The sequence below is a fragment of the Lupinus angustifolius genome, chromosome LG07 (genome assembly GCF_001865875.1).
Source record: "Lupinus angustifolius cultivar Tanjil chromosome LG07, LupAngTanjil_v1.0, whole genome shotgun sequence".
Lineage (NCBI taxonomy): Eukaryota > Viridiplantae > Streptophyta > Magnoliopsida > Fabales > Fabaceae > Lupinus > Lupinus angustifolius.
The window spans coordinates 18,007,448-18,027,535 of NC_032015.1; the positions used below are offsets into that span (position 1 = coordinate 18,007,448).

At 30.4% G+C, this 20,088-nt stretch overlaps 2 long non-coding RNA genes across 2 annotated transcripts; both read right to left on the reverse strand.

The window, feature by feature from the left end:
• On the reverse strand, positions 10,395-11,030 carry LOC109353037. Its single transcript, XR_002108412.1, has 2 exons — positions 10,899-11,030; positions 10,395-10,625 (listed from the first exon to the last, which is right to left on the reverse strand). It is a non-coding gene; the product is annotated as an uncharacterized LOC109353037 (long non-coding RNA).
• Positions 19,192-19,812, reverse strand: LOC109353089. The gene is made up of 2 exons (XR_002108423.1): positions 19,700-19,812; positions 19,192-19,455 (listed from the first exon to the last, which is right to left on the reverse strand). It is a non-coding gene; the product is annotated as an uncharacterized LOC109353089 (long non-coding RNA).

A 20,088-nucleotide genomic window follows, 5' to 3' on the forward strand; every position in this document is an offset into this window, starting at 1 on the left:
TATATATATATATGTTGAAGTAAGCTCATTAATATAATGAGTCAAAAAGTTGAGCTTATTTACTTTTCAAGGTCAATGTTTAATTCGAGTACATCTCCTTTGGTTCTTAAACTATATTTATCAAGTTAAATAATGAATTTAAGTTCAAATAGTATTAAGTTATTTCAGATTATTGGAGCTAAAGGAACTTTAGTATCATGTTATAGAAAAATAATAAAATAATTGATTTTCAAATTTGAATATCTTAAAATAATATTTAAATACATATAGTAACCTTAATTGTAGATTTCTGCAATGAATGCAAACATCTCAAAATAAAAATTTAAAATCTTATCCTATAGATATTAGAGGTGTTAAAATTATCCACAATCAACTACTCATCAAAATATAAGCAAATTAAATCATTCCACTAGTATCAATGAATTTAAATGGATACAAGTGGCGGATCTTGATCATAATTTTAGAGGGGGCAGAATTATGATTTATACATAACTAACATATGAAATTATTAGAATATATATAAATTTTAAATGTAAAAATGAGTTATTTTCTCATGTTTGAATTCCCAAAAACATGATAGAAAATTTATCATAACAAATCTATCAAGAAATTACAAATATTCCTAAGCACAAAGAAGTTTATTATCTCTTATAAACATTATATATATTTTAAACTCAGAAGAATATAAAATTGAGCATAAAGTTAGTTTTTATGTCCTCTTAAATAGAGAATCAAAATAATGTATGCTTGAGATTGATAAAACTATAATATTTAAAATAAAATTGTAAAGAGAAAAATAAAATAAAGATAGAGATAACAAAATTAAGAGCAACATACATAGAGAATAGAATAACCCCACTAAATTAAAATTGATTAATCAAAAAATAGTTCACTAACAAAGAATAAGAATGCCCATGAATGGAATTTGATGCAACAAACAAATCATAAGTAATCATGTCATGACTTCGTAATCATATGACAATGTGCCTGTGGAAAAGTAATTGAAGAAAACTAATTTATAAAGAATAAGTATAACATTTTTAAGATGAAAAAATGGGTTTGAGTTGGAGAGTATATGAAGCTATATCCTAGATAGGGGAGAGGAATGTGTCATGTGATACTAAAGAGAGTAAAGCTTGATAGAGGATGAGAGTTTTGAAGAGAATATTGAATTTTTTCTTGTCCAATAAAATGTATTGTTCTTTGAGAGAAAAATGTATGCACTGACAACGTATAAATTTTATATATTGTCACTTCATCATCCACCATTCATATCTAATCTTCCTTAACTCTTTAAAAAAGTAATCTAATTGAATGATATAATGAATATGTATAAATATTTATAATAACAATACGCATGCATAAATATTACACTCTTATGCTTAAGTTTTGTTTTTGAATGTTGAAATATACCAAAAAATATATCTATAATAATTTTTTGAAATATTTGAGGGGGGGCAACTACCCCCACCTGTCCTAGGGAAGATCCTCCCCTGGACTCATACAACCTAATGGATAACTTTAATAATGGATAGATTTGAACCTATCAATTATATCCATTGGATATCCATAAATATATTCACTCGGATCAATATCAAATTACTCCAAAAAATAAACATTCACAAATGGTATTCTTTATTTTCAATTTAATTTAGTATGTAAACTTTGACTTTCTTCAGTAATGTTTTTAATAAATATATATAAGTATTTGTTAACATATATAAATATTATAAGACAAGTAGATGTTAAAACATAATATATATAAATATTTGCTAACATATATAAATATTCTCCCTCAATCAAATAAATAACATATATAAATATTCTCCCTCCATAAAAAACATAACATATATTTCTTAACATACATAAATATTCCCCCTTCATCAAACATAGATGTTAATAATTTCCTTAAAGTTCAAAAATTTACCTTTTTAAATGTTCAAAAGTCAACATTTAAAAAAATGTTTTATTAAAATAGTAGTTTTCAAAAGAATGATTTTATTCAAAAGTATTTTTAGTTCCAAATAAAAAAATCAAATACATTGAATATCTATTCTTTTAATCAATTAAAATGGATTCATGGTTCGATTGGATGAATTTGAATTCATCCATTAACTATGAATATGAATGAATTGAATATTTAAAATATGACTTATATGCATTGTTGTATGATTTTCAATCTAGAACCAAATCTAAATTTGGTCATTTACCACCTATAATAAATAATATAAATAGAACATGAGATCAAATAGTTCATTCATCATTTCAGAAAGAAAGTTTAGAAATTAAAAGTGAAATCCCCATGGCTTCTCGCACCTATCAAGCTTTCCTCATTGGAATTCTATGCATTGCTTTGATCCTAACCTCTGGTAAAAAATAAAGCTTTAGCTTCGTCTTATTTTAAATTAAAACTTGTTAACATTTCAATAAATGTCATCGTTGTCATAATAGCTTCCTCTTAGATGATTAAAAGTTAGTGATAATCCTTACTTTTATGAATTTCATGTGGTTTGTTTTTATAAACTCGTTGGTGGTATATATATTTTGTATGAAAAGAAATAATAGTTTATATTAGACATATAGTACTTAATATAAGGATATGCAACAATTTCATTAGATGAATGCATCAATGTAATAAATATGTTAATGTAATATTTACTGCTGCAGGACCAACAATAGTAAAAGCAAGGGAGAATTTCGGCACTCTACTTGCATGTTCTGCTGACAACATATGCTACAAAGCATGTCTTGGCGAAGGCTTTAAGAAAGGGGGAAGATGTGTAGATGGTAATTGTTACTGTACAATAGATTAGTCTGATTGTTGATGTAAAATGACAACAATACAATAAAAGTGAGAATTAAATATCTTTGTTTTATTTAATAATATACATGTTGTAATGGACTTGAATTGATTTTCAATCCTATGTGATATAAAATATTTAAGAGTTTAAAATCTATGCACTATTAGTATAAAGTTTTTACATTGTTAGTTCATCATTTATAATTGATTTGTATTACTTTTATTTGAGAGTCAAGAATAATTAACATATGAATGATGTATGATTTACTGATAGTTTAAAAAACACATATATTATTAGTGTTAATGTAGTATTATTAAATCCTATATATATAAAGTGTATTCCAATGTAGCCAAAAAGTTAACTATGACTTTAATTCTCTTTCTCTTAATGTTGTTAAAGTTTGACTGAATATCAAATAAAAAATAAGGTTGCTTCATGTTCAATCAATTTAACCGATAATCATATAATATTATCTGTGACGTGTAACTGATAACCAGATAATATTATGTGTATGAAAATATGTTTCCATTTTTAAAAAAAATGTCTTTATATGTTGACTTGTATAAATTATTTTTATATGGATTCACTTTTTTAACCATCAAAATTATATTATATCTACTATAATATTAAGAGACAGTACTTAGATTTGACAATTAAAATACAAAATGATAAGGCCATATGAGAATAGGAACTTGTTCAAGCTACATGGGACTTTAAATCTTTAAAAATAAAATTGTAGTTTTTAATAAACTTCTAGAACTAAGTGATTAGCACCATATTTATTACTTTTCAATCTTTATTAAACTTTCTCGAACTTAGTTTTTTAAGCCACAAAAAGTGTAAACATGGTTTGCAAATCATCAAGATGATGGTTTATTGGTTTTATATATTGTGATTATTCATCCAACATCTATTTTCAATCATTACTGACTCTTTAAATAGTAGTACAAATAAATGATGGATATATTATATAGAGTGTGTATTAATCTTTGTACTGACATTGCACAAATATTACACTCTTCTTTATCAACAATGAAAATTTATTAAAGATAAAAAGGAAAATTAGGAGAACAAGTGGTACTCCAATTCACTTACAATCTCTTAAAATTAACATAGATGAAGACAATTTAGTGGATCTAGCATGCACTCAGTGTAAGAGAAAATAAAATCATTATAACATGCTTTTAAAAGACTCCAAAAATTCAAATAAATTAGTTCTAGCCCCTCATCTATGTGAAACCTTATTTTCTCGAAAATGATCTCGTTTCTAATCAGTGCAAATCTTGATCTAAACTTTGAGAGAGATAATAATATTTAATTATTATTTACGACTAAAACTAATTTAGTAATGAAAAATATAAAAAAACATAACTGAACTAGAATAAAAAAATTCAGATATTTCATTTTCATATAAATCGTATGTTATAGCAAGAAATTCATTTTCTATTTTACTATGTAATTTTATTTATAGGTCTTCATTGCTGAAAAATATATTTATATAGTAGTTGAACCACAATAGACAACATATGATTTAATAAAACATAATATAACTAACAAAATATGATTCAGAAATTTTCAAACATGAATGATGACTAATGACTTCAACAAAAAATGTTGAAATTGACATTTTAAACTAATCTTTTGTTGCTCATTGAAATTCACAAAATAAAAATTTTGGACAAAAAATACATATATTATCAACATTAAATGACATATAAGCATCCTTAGAATATATTATGAATATATGCATAATCTTTTGTAGCAAGTATAAAACTATTATGTACTTCAAATGAAGTCAAATACATTGCAACCAAATAAAAAACAAAGATGAACAAACTTTTTCATTCAGAGATCAAAAGTATTATTTACAGTTCATATTTTCCTATGTCCTTATTATTCTAATCATCAAAGCTCAAAAGTACCTTCTCTTAATATTATAGTAGATATAATATTTTATTAATGGTTAAAAAGTGAATGCGTATAAAAAATAATTTATATAAGAAAACATTTTTTTAAACAAAGGTGATAAAACACCCCAATATATTAATAATAGGAAGCATTACAAGGAGAGTAATAAAAAGTTTCTAAACCTATAGTTAGGTCCATCTGCCCAATTTTTTGTAAAGTCATTAGTCATGAAAGAAGACATTACATTTCAATAGGTATTTGATGTAACGCCCCAAAAATTACTCCAATAATATTGCCCAAAAAGGGTAAAAAAATTTTATAATGTAAAACTCTTCATTTACATTTAATTCATTTTCGGGATATCACATAGTAACATAAGATACGGAGAAGACAACAATAATTCGTGGAATGATCCTTTATTGAAATAACTAAAAACATATACAAAGACAAAGCGAAATACATCTTAATCCAAATTGAAATATCTACAATAGTCTGGTTTATTCAGAACATTATAAGTACCCTACACAGATACTCGCCTCAAGGGCAACTAGAAATATAAATGACCACTAGCGACAAGCTCCGGGGTTAGCGGGTGTACTAGAACACTCGCTGGGATCCTCCTCCGTCTCAGAATCGGAAGAAAGGTCCACCACCTCAATGGAGTCCTCTATACATACCAACTCCACACAGTCTTCCTCTTCAACTTCTCGCTCCTCTTCCGGGTTGTTGGACGAACCCTGTGACTTTCTTCCTACTATCGCCCCTGCCTGAAGATCAGGCAGCGTCAGTATAGCAGCTCTCTTCCCCGGTGGGGAACTGGGCACATTATCCCTACTCCGTCTCCAAGCAGATGGTCCAACATCAGTGGGTCCGTGAGGGATCACATACTGAATGGATGGTGCAGTAGGGCAAATCTCCAAGAAGGCAAGGTGAATGAAGCCTCCAAGTTTTCATGCTGAGAAGGGAAGCGCATCGTAGAGCCATCACAAACCATCTCTAGCTCTAAGGCACAAGGGCCTGCGTAGGTATATCTATGTCCATCACTAATCCATGTCCGCTCCTGGGACATCGAGAATCGGAAGCTCCGAATCCTTGCCGTATGGTCCATCTGAACGAGAACGCGAATCGAGAACAAGCAGAAAGAAAAGAAAAGAAGAGAGAGTAAGATATCTAATGAATATAATTCATTGATGGCGTAGAATTACGTGGAATATCACATCCAGACAGACACACATAATATGCACAATATAGATCACAACATAATGCACAATAATGAATGCGGTTATAACTCAGATCATGGGGATTAATATCCACGATCTCAATGTTGAATGTTATGCTTATTTCATCCATCCTTACAAACCAAGAGTACATGTCCCATAACAAGCCGATTTGATCGCACCAAAAATTATTCCTCGCAAAGATATATATGATCGATCGGTTCCGAAGAATGGTCCATTTCAGAACGGCATAGTATCAAATACTTTCTGGGCATCCCTCTCATTGATCCTGATTGCAAATAGGGGTTGTTAGAGATCGTCTAGTTTGCGCTATGAGAACTAGCCGATCCAACAGAATACCTCATCCAGGAATACAGTGGACTCGTCTCACCTAGACTCTCCCTCAAGACTTTACTGACGAATCATCGCCATCATCGTCCCTCTAAATATCGCGGGGCTCGTCCGTCTCCCGTAAATTTCCTCTCCACTACTTCGTTATTTATAATGAATATACACACTAACCAAAGTTAGCCGATTAAATATTTTAATTATTCTTTTAAAATGATTGGCCCATCCTAAGACATCTCCCAAAGGAATGCTTCTTTTGGGACCCGATCTTACGTTATCACGTAATATAGGAATAACATCCCTACCACGATGAACCATCGCTGAATTACCCTGGACGGCCACATGGCCAAGCCTCTTACGGTCAGACGACCTTGTTGCGTGGTATCATATAATTTAGGAATAACATCCCTGCCACTACGAACCATTGCTGAATTACCTTGGATGGCCACATGGTCAAGCCTCTTACAATCAGACGACCTCACTACGTGATATCATATAATATAGGAATAACATCCCTACCATTATGAACCATCGTTGACTTACCCTGGACGGTCACATGACCAAGCCTCTTATGGTCAGACGACCTCGCTGCATGGTATCATGTAATCCTTTTTAGTCATAGCCTTGCTCACGACATCCTCGTCGAAATCCTTGTCCACATAAGGCGCAAGAACTAAAAGTAACAGTATAAGTTTGTTAATTTGGGCACCAGACTCAATCCTCTGAGCCACGGTCTTTCCCAAGTGTAAATACACTTCAAACCCAAGCTAGGGATATTGCCTAAGCAATAAATCAATCAAAAACAATCACAATTTATGTTTGTCTTTCGCCCAACCGAGAGACTATCGCTCAAGCGACCAATTCATCAAAACAGACTCAATTTCCAGTATGGTTCTTGCTCGAGCGAGGGGACTGTCGCTGAAGCTAAAAATCCACCAAAAACTCGTCAAAATACCTGTCTGGACTTGCCCGGGCGAAATACGATCGTTCAGGCGCCAAAAACGCCAAAAACGGGCCCTCTGGCCCTCGCCTAGGTGAGAAACGCTCGCCCAAGAGCGCTATTTAGAACCATTCTTCTTTGTTTCTCCCTCGCCCAGGCGAGGATGGCTCGCCCGGGCGAGGTGGTCCAATTACCATGACCATTTTCCTCGCCTTTTTGGGCTACCGGATTGAAACTCTCTGGTGTTTTCGATCCCAATGCATTTTAGTTTCTCGAGTGGTGTTCCTTCATGGATAACCACCACAATACTTGATATTTTAAGCTATCTTAGGGGCATTCAGCCTAAAGAAATATCGTACTTAATCCAGATATGAAATCATTTGGTTAAGTACAAGTTTCTAACAAAACAGAAATAGCTCCCAACTTTTGAGATAGTTGAGAGATCCATGTGTCATATTCGGACACCACTATGTCATGATGTATTCTCTCTCACCTTGAGTTGTAGCGTGGTTGACTCCCTTTCCGTGAATGGGTCGGTTGTCCGACTTCGAACGATTCGAAACTAACACAAAACACAAATCAATGATTCGCGACTTAAATCACTTTCCTACTAACTCTAAGATAAAAACATCATTTTAATCCATTCTAAGACATCCGAGACTTTCATCCATTTGGTCCAAGATTCATAATCCCGAACCATCTTTTATCCTCGAAAGTTTCTTTCCCGATCCCTACTATATTCATGATCATTTCAACACCTTTACACATGGATTAAATTCATGATCAAAACGACATTTCGATTTAAAGTATTTCTTTGATTTCAAAATCATCATCTTTCATCAACATAAATAACATGCATATATTCAAAATACTAAAACAACCCCATAAACAACAAGATTTCATGGTTTCCAAAACAAAAATTTCTAGATTCACGAAAACTCATGTTTTACGTTCTTGCGTATAACAAGAGATAGGAAGGTTTTTTAGAAAATTTTGACGACTAAAAATATTCGTAACATACGCGTAAATATCATAATCGAATATCGAAAACAATGAACGGCTAGATTTTCTGAAAAATTAAGAACAAAAGGGATGAGGTTTACCTTGAAGTTCTTGAGAGCCAAATGAAGAAGAATGTGTAATGAAATGTCAAGGGTGCTCTAGGTTAAATGGTCTTTTTAAAGGAAACGAATTAGCCTTAGAGAAGCAAGCCAAAGGTTTCAAGAGTAAATGGCTATTTTAAAGGGGTTAAATCAGATTTAAGGCGAATTGAATCTGATTTATGGAGACAAACCAAGGGTTTCTAAGATTAATGGTGCAATTGGTAAGTGAAGGGTTTACGAAATTTAGTGTAAAGATGAGTAGTTTCGCTTGCTTGCCACGCAAGTTTCACTTGTGGAAATGAGGTGACTTTTTCGGTGAATCATTCGTGATGAGACCATGCCCAAGTATTATCGGCTAATACTTGGTTGGATATTAAAATCCTCCGCTTACGATCAGAATTTCAAAATGCCGAATTCGGAGTGGAAAAAATTTGGAAATGCGTTTTGGATAAACTTGATGTCTATCCTGACTCAAAATAATATTTTGAAGCCAAAGGCGCAATCGGAATTTGATTCCAAGCAACAGAACTCAAAAACACGTTTTTGGGGCCGAATTCGAGCGAATTTAGGTCCGACAGCAGTCCAAAAACCTTTCGTCACAGAAAATTATGAAAATTTACAGAAAGATAAGAATTTAAAAAATAAGACTAACACTCAACTAAGGTTTAGCCTAATTCATTACCGATTAATTTCTAAAATTACTGTTTATTAAAAATAAATAATTAATAAAATATATGAAATTTTCATGGTGTTACATTTCATCTAGATAAGCAATCATAATTACCCATACATATAGTACTTTTTAAAAAAGAGGGGTCCATTTACTTCATAAAGTCATACTTTATATCTTAGTCATTTATTCTACGAAAATTTAATGGTTCACGTGATTTAAATTATCAATAAATTTGAACTATTATATTTTCATAGAATAAATAATTAAGATATGAAACACATGCTTTTAACTTATTCTAGAAGTAAGGAGATTCACTCTCTTTTAAAAATATGCATATGGTATTATATGAATATCAGTTAAATTCATTGAATCTGAACCGAAATCATTTTCTATTTTATTTTCCGTAGGACATTAATAATATTCAACCAAAGAATACAAAGTGATTTTTAACTTTTGACTGCATTTAAATTTATTATATCACATACACCATAAGGTGATGTATCTTATATCATATTTAGTGAAATATCCATACACCTTGAGTATAAATGCTAATATATTATAGTTATTTATTTATATTAGAGTGAATTTCCTGAATTTTAGTAAAATTATACAAACTACCCAGATATTTTTAAAACCTATATAAACTACCTCTATTTATACATATATATTACACTGACTACCCCTGTACGAGATATAAGGGTAATTTTTTAAACAAAAATAGTGACAGGTGTAATTAAGTCAAACAAAATATGTTATATTGTGGAGACAAGTCCAAAAAGTATAAACTTGGTGTATATCCATTATTTTTTATTCGTTAAAAACTACATCAGTAAGTCTAAGGAGGTGTTTAAATTACTCTCGTATTATATTGTAACTAACCAAAATAAAGAATAAACATCGACTTTTATACTATTTGAACTTGTTCTCACAATATATCGTATTTTGTTTGACTTAATTACACTCATCACCATTTTTTATTTAAGAAATTATATTTATCTATCTTACCAGGGTAGTCAGTGTAATGTACATATAATTAGAGGGATTTGTGTAGATTTTAAAAAAGTCTGGATGGTTTGTATAATTTTACTAAAACTCAAGAGTGTCAGTGTAATTTACTATTTATATTATTACTAACATTTTAAAGTAAATCATGATCAAATATAACATTGAATTATGTAATTATTATGTAAAAAACTCTTATATTATTTTTCCAATCCCTTTAACTTTGACCACAATATAATTACGATTTAAATTTATTATATCACTGTAATACAACAGATAATAAGGTTTTATAATTATCAATAAGTTTATATCTTCGTTTCAACAATTAAATTTCATAACTAATAAAATTGTCCAAAGTTATTTGATATAAAACTGGAAGATAGTAATTCAATCCAATTCCAATAAAACCTCGATCTTATTAAATAAAACAAACAACAATGTTTAGCTCTTTCTTTTATTTTATTGTCATAAACTGCTTAAGGATCTAATTGAGTATACAACAACACACACTCCTTGAACAGCTTCCACCTTTCTTATAGCCATTAGAAACACAATATTTGTTGCATTGTCCGTCTCCTCCATTACATGGATATTCGCAGTCTAAACTCTCTCCTGCTTTTATTAATGTTGGTCCTGCATCAAAAATTCAATTAAATATTTATCACATCGATTGGTCAAGAAATCCTCTAAAGAAATTTTAGTATATCCTGGATATTAAGTATTATGTGACTATAAGAAATTATTATTTCTTTACATTAGAAAACATATGTATCACCGAAAAGTGTATCAAAATAAGGGTTCCAAGTTTTTTATTAAAAAAGGATGGCCAAAGTTATTATGACATCTAAAGAAATAGTGTCATGTTTTACTTTACAATAAGCAGAATCTAAAGCTTTATTTCATTACCTGAAGCTAGGACCAAAGCAATGAATAGAATTCCAAAGAGAAAAGGTTGATAGGTTCGAATAGCCATGGATTTTCAACTTCAAATTCTAACCTTTCTTTCTCACAAGATGAATAGAGTGTTTGGTCTTATGTTCTTTATATATCATCTATGGGAGAAGATTTTACATTTTTGGAGAGGTTTGCATTGATTATTGTATTCAACAAAAAATTAAGTCACAATTTTGATTAACAAAAAATTAAGTTATATTAAGTTTATTATATTTAATTTAATCTTCTTTTAAGATATTCAAAATCATTTATTTTATTATACACCAATAAGATAAGACTTTGGATTCTTGTGAAATTTAAAAAGCTTGTTTTTCAATCGAGATTATAATGAACCTAATCAACTCGACATTTATTGAAAAATCAACTTGATATCATTGGTTAATGAACCAAACGAACTGCACTTTAGCTAAGCATTGAACTCTTTAAATAAACGAGTCAAAATTGAGTCAAATACAATTTGACTGATTACATTCATACTTTAAATCGATTATATATACTATTAGAAAATATTTAAATATATAATAAATAAATAATTATATATATGAGGAGATAAATATTTTCACATCTAGTTAAATTATGTCGTGCTAATAACTTCTATAATATATAATGGGTCTAATATTTATGCACTGATAATTTAAATGTTTACATACAATTAGTGTATCATTCACTATTCATTTGTATTACTTTTATTTAAAAATCAATCATAATTAAAAATAAATACTAGATGATGCAATAACAATGCACAAATTTCTTTCACTTTTAGTGTATACATCCTTTTCTCAAGTTTGAGCATCAATAGATATATAATTTAATAGTTTTCATTTTCTTTTACTTCAAATATATATTATATTAATATTCATGTAAATAAATGGATTACTAAATAGTGTTATATCTTTGTGAAATATGATATATTATTATATGATGTGAACATTCAATCCAAAATTTAGTTTTATTAAATTTATTGATATAAAATATATTGATGGTGGTTCTCAAATACATAATATATATGCATAATTTAAAAATATTTTACAATTATTTAATAAAAGAATTTATATTAAAAAAATTTTGGTATAACTCCTAGTATCTATCACCATGGATTAAAAAACTAATGGTTACTGCTTCTAATAAGTGTTGCTTTTAGGAATCGAAATTTTGACCTTTCGGCTTATTTGGGTTTTCAGTAAAGCCTACACCATTAGACCAACACTTTGTTACTATTTATATTTAATGATACTATTTTCAACCATTTAATATTTATTATTTATATTAAGATACTTACAATCGATTTAGAAACCTTATTTCTTTTTATATATGTACCTATATATTTATATATATCAATTATTATTTTTCAAGCTCATTGCAACTAATTAAATTTTAGCTTCTAAAAAATAAATTTATTCATAAATTCAATAAATGAATGTATGAAACTCTTTATCAATGATTGAAAATCACGTGGAAGTGGTTGACCTTTGTTAGTGGTCCATACAATAAATTTGTTGACAACATCTACCATTCATATATCAATAAATTTGAGTTTCATATTAAAAAAAAGTTACACCTTTGTTAGTGGTCCATACAATATCTACATACTAAATCCATTTCTTTTTATACATGTACCTATATACTTATATATATCAATGATTATTATTAAAACTTATGACAACATAATAATTTTGAGCTTCTAAAAAATAAATGTATTCATAAAATTCTATAAATGAATGTATGAAACTCTATATTAATGATAGGAAACAACGTGGAAGTGTTTGACCTTTGTTAGTGGTCATACAAAATCTACCTAATATTACAAAATGTTGAATAGTTAGTGCATCATTCAACATTCATTTGTATTGATTTTATTTAAAAGTCGATGAGGATTAAAAATGAATGGCAGATGATATAATGACAGTGTACAAATTTTATACACTGTTAGTATACATCTTTGTTTCATATATAAATTATGAGAATTCCTTAGGTGATTTAATAATATATGTCATCTATACCCTTTATCTCAAATTTGAGAAAATTTGAGCTCAATAGTTATATAATTTAATAGTTTTAATTTTCTTATACTTAAAATATTTATTATATTAATATTCATGTAAATAAATGGATTACTAAATAGTGTTATATCTTCGGGAAATTTGATATATGATTATATGATGTGAACTTTAAATCCCACTTTTGATTTGATTAAATTATTGATATAAAAAAATTATTGATGGTGGTTCTCAAATACAGAATACATATTCATAGTTTAAAAATAGTTTACAATTATTTAATAAAAGAATTTATATTAACATTTTTTGGTATAACTCCGAATATCAATCACTCTGTGTGTAAGAAACTAATCATTTTCGATTGTGTGTTGTAGTTCTTAGGAATCGAAGTTTTGGTTTTTTGGCCTATCTATGGATCCAATAACACATACATCACTAAACCAACACTTTATTACTATTTAAATATTAATGATACTATTTTCAACCATTAAATATTTATTATTTATATATTAAAATACTTACAATCTATTTAGAAACCTTATTTTTTTATATATATACCTATATGCTTATATATGTCAACGATTATTATTCAAGCTCATTGCCACAAATTAAATGTATTCATAAATACAATAAATGAATGTATGAAACTCTTTATCAATGATTGAAAATCACGTGTAAGTGTTTGACCTTTGTTAGTGGTCCATACAATATTTTTACCTAATATAACAAAATGTTGAAAGTGTGTACTGTTATAATTTTTCTTCCATTATATAAAGAGAAATGTTAGAAATTCATATTTTCATACCTATCATTTTAACACCCGTTTATTTATTAAGTCACATCTCAAAAATATAAGAGCATAAATGTTGAGTAACAAGAAAAAATGTATATATCCATGTCTTTTTAGCTATCTCATATGACTCATAGCCATTAGTGCTATACATGAATTCATTGTATAAAATGAGACTTTACTCCTATAAAATTCATAGACATTTGATGAGAATTTATACAATTAAATGTGCACCATTTAGGTTGGACTTGTTATTAATATAGGGAATCTATGATACATATTGAGAGTAATTTACAAAAAGAATTCAAGAATGAACAGAATCATGTAAAACATATAGATATGGCCCTTCCATAACTCATTTATCTTTTTCTCAATCATGACAAACATGACCACATACCAAGACTTTGACAAAGACCATTTTGCAGATAGAACCGATTTATTAATAAAATAGAATTAAGTTTTTTCTACAAAAGATCCAGCCTTCTATACTCATTTATTTGATATAGTAGTTGTAGAACCCTAATCTTTTCCAGCCTATTCTTACTTGCCAAAAAATAATAAAAAAGGTTAAAATGGGATTTATTGATAATTTTTCAAAAGTTAAGTGAAGTATCCTTATTATGCAGTAGATTTTATAAATATTCTTTATAGGTTTGTAAAAATATGTTTATAAAAAAAACTTATATTTTTATTATTTTGATTATAAGAACTAATTTTATCCTCATTTAACTCCTTGATTCTTAATTAGCAGTCATAAAAGCTTCGATTGTGGATGATTTTATTTATTTAATTCATCAGTTTTAAAAGTCATTAAATAAAAATCTTCGGTTACTTGTAGTTTTATTTTAATTAATTCGTCAATTTTAATTAATCATTTAATACGGACTTCGCAAAATATTGTTATAAATAACAGCAAATATCATAATAGAGGTAGAGGAAAAAACTACAAAATTCCACAAGTAAAAGCCAACAAAAGGAAATTCTCTCATATTTTGTGCAACCCTTTTCAATTTTGCAAGCTATTTCTGTCATCTCAATCGTTGACCACGAGGCAGGCTCTAGTATGTGAGCCACAACTGATGGAATCAGCACAATCACACCATGCCCTTATTATTACACCACTGACTAGTCTTTTCGTTCTGTCACACTTAGAGTTGAGTAGGACCCAATTCGATCTGTAGATCGTTTCAATCCAATGACTTATAGATGAGTCTGATCCGTCCAAATTGATAAAAAAGATAGACCCGATTAAAAGAGACAGACCCGTTGAAAAAAATACGGGTTTGGGTTTATGTCCGGGCACCCGGCCTGTCCCTTATGGTTATATATTAAGAATAGTTGAATAAGTATATAGCAATACCATTTATGTTCAACCACATAACTCAAATACCTTCAAGCCCACACAACTTATCATATGATCCTTATTCCTTACCTTTTTTCATTGTTTAATTCTCCTGGATAGTGAAGGACTGCTGCAACGAGTGTGAAGGATATTATGACGCTTAAGGACACTTCATTAAAAAAACTGACCTCGAGAGATATTTGGAAGATAACACTATAGATGGAGAATCTGACTTTGACTTCTTGACTTGGTGGAAGGCAAATTCTTCAAAATATAGGATCATTTCTGTCTTGACTCATGATGTATTAGCTATACCAGTTTCTACTATGGTATCTGAGTCATGCTTTAGCACTAGCGGATGTGTACTTGATGTCTTTCGTAGCTCTTTCTATCCTAAAATGGTTGAAGCTCTCATATATTCTCAAAACTGGTTAAACCCCGTTGACTACTAGTTTGATCGTAGCTTTTTTACTATTTGGTTAATTCAATTAAAAATATGCATTATGTAATTTTGACTATTTTTCTTGCAGAGATGGTAACAAAGATTCCCGAGTCACAAAAGCTCTACTAGGGCTTGATCTCCAATAATCTTGGAACTACAATGATGAAGTCTTTAAATCCCAAAACAATGATTCCTTGGAACTTCTTGGCAAATCTGGATACATCTGCGTCTGAAGAGGTAATCAATAGCAAACATGCGACTCCAAAGATCCCGAAACTTAACACGGAGAAATCATTGGCTCAAGCTCTCAAAGCCACCTGCGACATCTCCATCTCCCAGTTGCCTCAACCATGTATTAAGGGAGATGCTATAACAATTAAGATTGTGGAGGAGGAGTAACAGGTTGGCCTCCAACGGTGTAAGACTCATCTTCATGGAAGGCTTATTCTATCCAAGCGAGACACGCCCATTAAATTCAATGACTTCGGAACTAGGTTTCATGCCCCATGGAACATGATTGGAACATGGAGCATGATTTCCCTAGGTCGAGGGTTCTATGATTTTTCTTTCTCCTCGGTTGAGGATATGAGGACAGTTTGTGCGGTTGGATCTTGGAGTCTAAAGTCAAGCTTTCTTCTGTTGTCTCTGTGGACCCTGGATTTTGATCCCATCCTATAGAAGTTGTCATATTCGCAACGTTGGATCAGGATTTTGGGACTCCCGCTTGAGTATTGGAGTGCTAGGATTTTGTTTCAATAGCTGGGGGGTCGGGAACCCCAATATCTCTTGATGAAGCAACCTCAAGTAGGTCCTTTAGGCACTTTTCTAGGATTTTGGTGGATCTAGATCTTAAGGGATTCCTGCCAAATCAAATCCTGGTAGAAAGAGAAGGATTCACATTTTTTGTTTACATAGAGTATGAAAATATCCCTGAATTCTGCTCTGGATGCCATTCAATTGGACACATAGTCTATAATTGTAGGAGAACCAATAAGGAATCATGAGTTGAGGCTTTAAGGCCTAAGAAAGATAATCCTATGGGGAAATCTACAAAGATCATACCAGAAAATGAGCATGCACCAAGCAATGGTAATAAGAGAAACTCCCCTAATCTAATTCAAAATAGTGATCTTGTCCTTGAAAAGTTGAGGGAAGTGACTACTACAACTCATGAAAATGACTTGATTATTAATTGTGTCAATTTGCAAATGGATCAGCTTCAAAAGGATGTTCTCCCCCCTACTGAGGAGACATGTGATTCTGAATGATCATCTGATGAGGAATCAAGTGATACTAGAGTGGAAGATTCAATGGAGATTAATGGTAACAACAGAGTCTAGCTCTTGCAAGTCGAGAAGTTCACAGTCCAACCTCATGATCAAATGACCAATTTGCCTGCAGCAAAAGAATCAAGAATTGTGGGTAAAATTTGGGTTGATGAAGGGGGGATGTTATAGTTGAAAAGGGTGATGCTGACATAGCTGAGGAGGGACCTACACAAAAGTTTTGTCAAAATATTAAAAGAAAAATTGAGACATAAGCAAAGCTTGGAAAGAGTTCATTTTACCCGTAGAGGTGGTTATCTAAATGTTTCCAAATGAAGGTGCTATATTGGAACAATAGAGGTATATGTAACCCTAAAACTAGATTAGTGTTTAAAAAGCTTTCCTTTGATAATAAGCCAAATGTTGTTTTCCTATCTGAGTCCATGGTGCTTTATAATAAGATTAATCCTTAATTTTGGTCTGCCTTAACTTGTTGCCTAATATATGGGGGCTTTATCATGTTGGTCTCAATCCGAACATCATTTCTAATACCTTTTAGCATATCTCTATTTCCCTGGTTTTGGATAATCACCAAGTTTTCATTTGTGTTGTCTATGCACACACTCAATACTTGATGTGCAAGTCCTTGTGGTCTGACATTCTTTCTCTGATTTCTGCCAATCATGGTCCTTGGTATTGTATAGGGGATTTTAATTTTGTCCTTGGAGCCAATGAGCCTCTTTGCTTAACAGAATTGCTTGTGAGGATAGGGGTGGCTCATACTGAAAAAATATTGGATATATAGAACAATCTACAATGATAGTTGGCTTTCAGTTTGGCATCACACCTCTTGTTACACTCTTCCTAGATCTGCTTCTGATCACCATCCTCTAATGCTTTGTTCTTGCATTGGTTCTAACATTATGCAAACTTCTTTTAGGTTCCATAAAATGTGGCTTCAACACCAGATCTTAAGAAGGGTGGTTGAGACTCACTGGACTAACAATATGGTGGGATACCATATGTATGTCTTGTCCAAAAATCTCAAGGGCCTTAAGGTCATTTTAAAAATCTGGAACAAAGAGGTTTTTGGAAACATTCATTTAAGGGTCAAGAATGTCTTAGCTTCTGTGGAGCTTATCAAGCAGAGACTCATATCTGAGGGCCAAAATGAAATCCTTCTAGCTCAAGAGGAGCAAGCTCAAAAGGATCAGTTGGTTCCTTTAAATTATGAGGAGGAGTTTTGGAGGGAGAAATCTAGATTGAATTGGAAGATTAGTGGTGATAGGAACACAAGCTACTTTCATGAAATTTCTAAAATCAGGTATGCTACTAAGTCTATGTCCATGCTTAGAAATGGAGAAACCCCTTTGTTGGATCAGCAGGAAATTGCAAATCATGTGTTGAACTATTTCGCCAACTTGTATGCATCAGAGAATGAAATTCATCCTAACAATCTCATCAACTCTGTAATTCCTCATCTAGTTTCTGAGGAGGATAACACAATGCTTTCCACAATTCATTTGAATGATGAGATTAAAGCTGTTGTTTTGCCATGAATGGGGATGCCCGTAGCCCTGATGGGTTTGGATGGTGTTTCTTCCCGGAATTTTGGGATATCATTGGTCACGATGTTTTCCAGTAAGTGACTCAATTCTTCATCCAGGAATGGATCCTTCATAATCTTAACTAAAATAATATTGTTATAATCCCTAAGTTCTCTGGTGCAGATAAAATTGAGGATTTTAGGGCAATTGCTTAAGCAAACTTTCAATTTAAAATCATCACTAAAGTTTTGGCTGACATGCTTGCAATAATTGCTCCAAATATTATCTCAAATTAGTAGAGGGGCTTCATCAAAGATATGCATAAGATGTGATCATTTTCATTTGCATATGGTATTATCTGAATATCGTATCAGTTAAATTGCTTGAATCTGAACCGAAATCATTTTCAATACCACTTTAATAATATCGAAACAAAGAATAAAAAATCATTTTTAACTTTTGAGTAATTAAAGTTATGATTTAAATTTATCATATCACATACACATTAAGGTGATGTACCTTAACTATATTTAGTATAAAATCTATATACACGATAAGTGTAAATATTTATATATAATCAGTATATCATTTGTCATTCATTTGAAATATTATTAAAAAATATTAAAGTTAATCATAATTAAATTTGAATAATGGATGATACAGTGATTGGGCAAAAAAAATCATATACTATTTGTTTCCCTTTAACTTTGACCACATGATAATTATGATTAAAATTTATTATATCACTTACACCTTATAATAATTTTTATAATTATCAAGAAGTTGATATCTTCGTTTCAACAATTAAATTTCATTACTAATAAAATTGTCCAAAGTTATTTGATTTAAAAATGGAAGATTGTAATTCAATCCAAGTCCATTAAAACCTCGATCTTATTAATTAAAACAAACAACCATGTTTAGCTGTCACTTTTATTTTATTGTCATAAATAAACTGCTTACGGGTCTAACATTTCGTCACCGAGTGTACAACAACAAACACTCCTTGAACAGCTTCCACCTTTTTTATAGCCATTAGAATGACAATATTTGTTGCATTTTCTGTCTCCTCCATCACAATCATATTCACAGTCTAAACGATCTCCTATTTTCATTATTGTTGGTCCTGCAGCAAAAATTAAATTAAAATATTTATCATCGATTGGTCAAGAAAAATTATTATGTCTTTACATCAGAAAATATATGTACCACCGAAAATTTTATCAAAATAAGGGTTCTCACTAACTATTTCTCGCCTAGGTTCCAAGTTTTTTATTAAAAAAACGATGACCAAAGTTATTATGACATCTAAAGAAATGGGATCATGTTTTACTTTACAATAAGCTGAAGCTAAAGCTTTATTTTATTACCTGAAGCTTGGACCAAAGCAATGAATAGAATTCCAAAGAGAAAAAGTTGACAAGTTCGAAATGCCATGGGATTTCAACTTCAAATTCTAACCTTTCTTTCTCACAGATGAATAGAGAGTTTGGTCTCATATTCTTTATATATTATCTATGGGAGAAGATTTAATATTTTTAGAAAAGTTTGCATTGATTGTTGTATTAAATAAAAGTAATTATTTGAAATACTCAAAAGTAGATAGTAAATAATTATTTGAAATATTCAATAAAAATAATTATTTGAAAAGTTTACTTTTTAAAAGTAGAATATATTGTGTTCTTTCAAATACTCAAAAATAATTATTTTACTCTTTATATCTTGGATAACCTCTAAATTGAAGCTTATCATAGTTCAT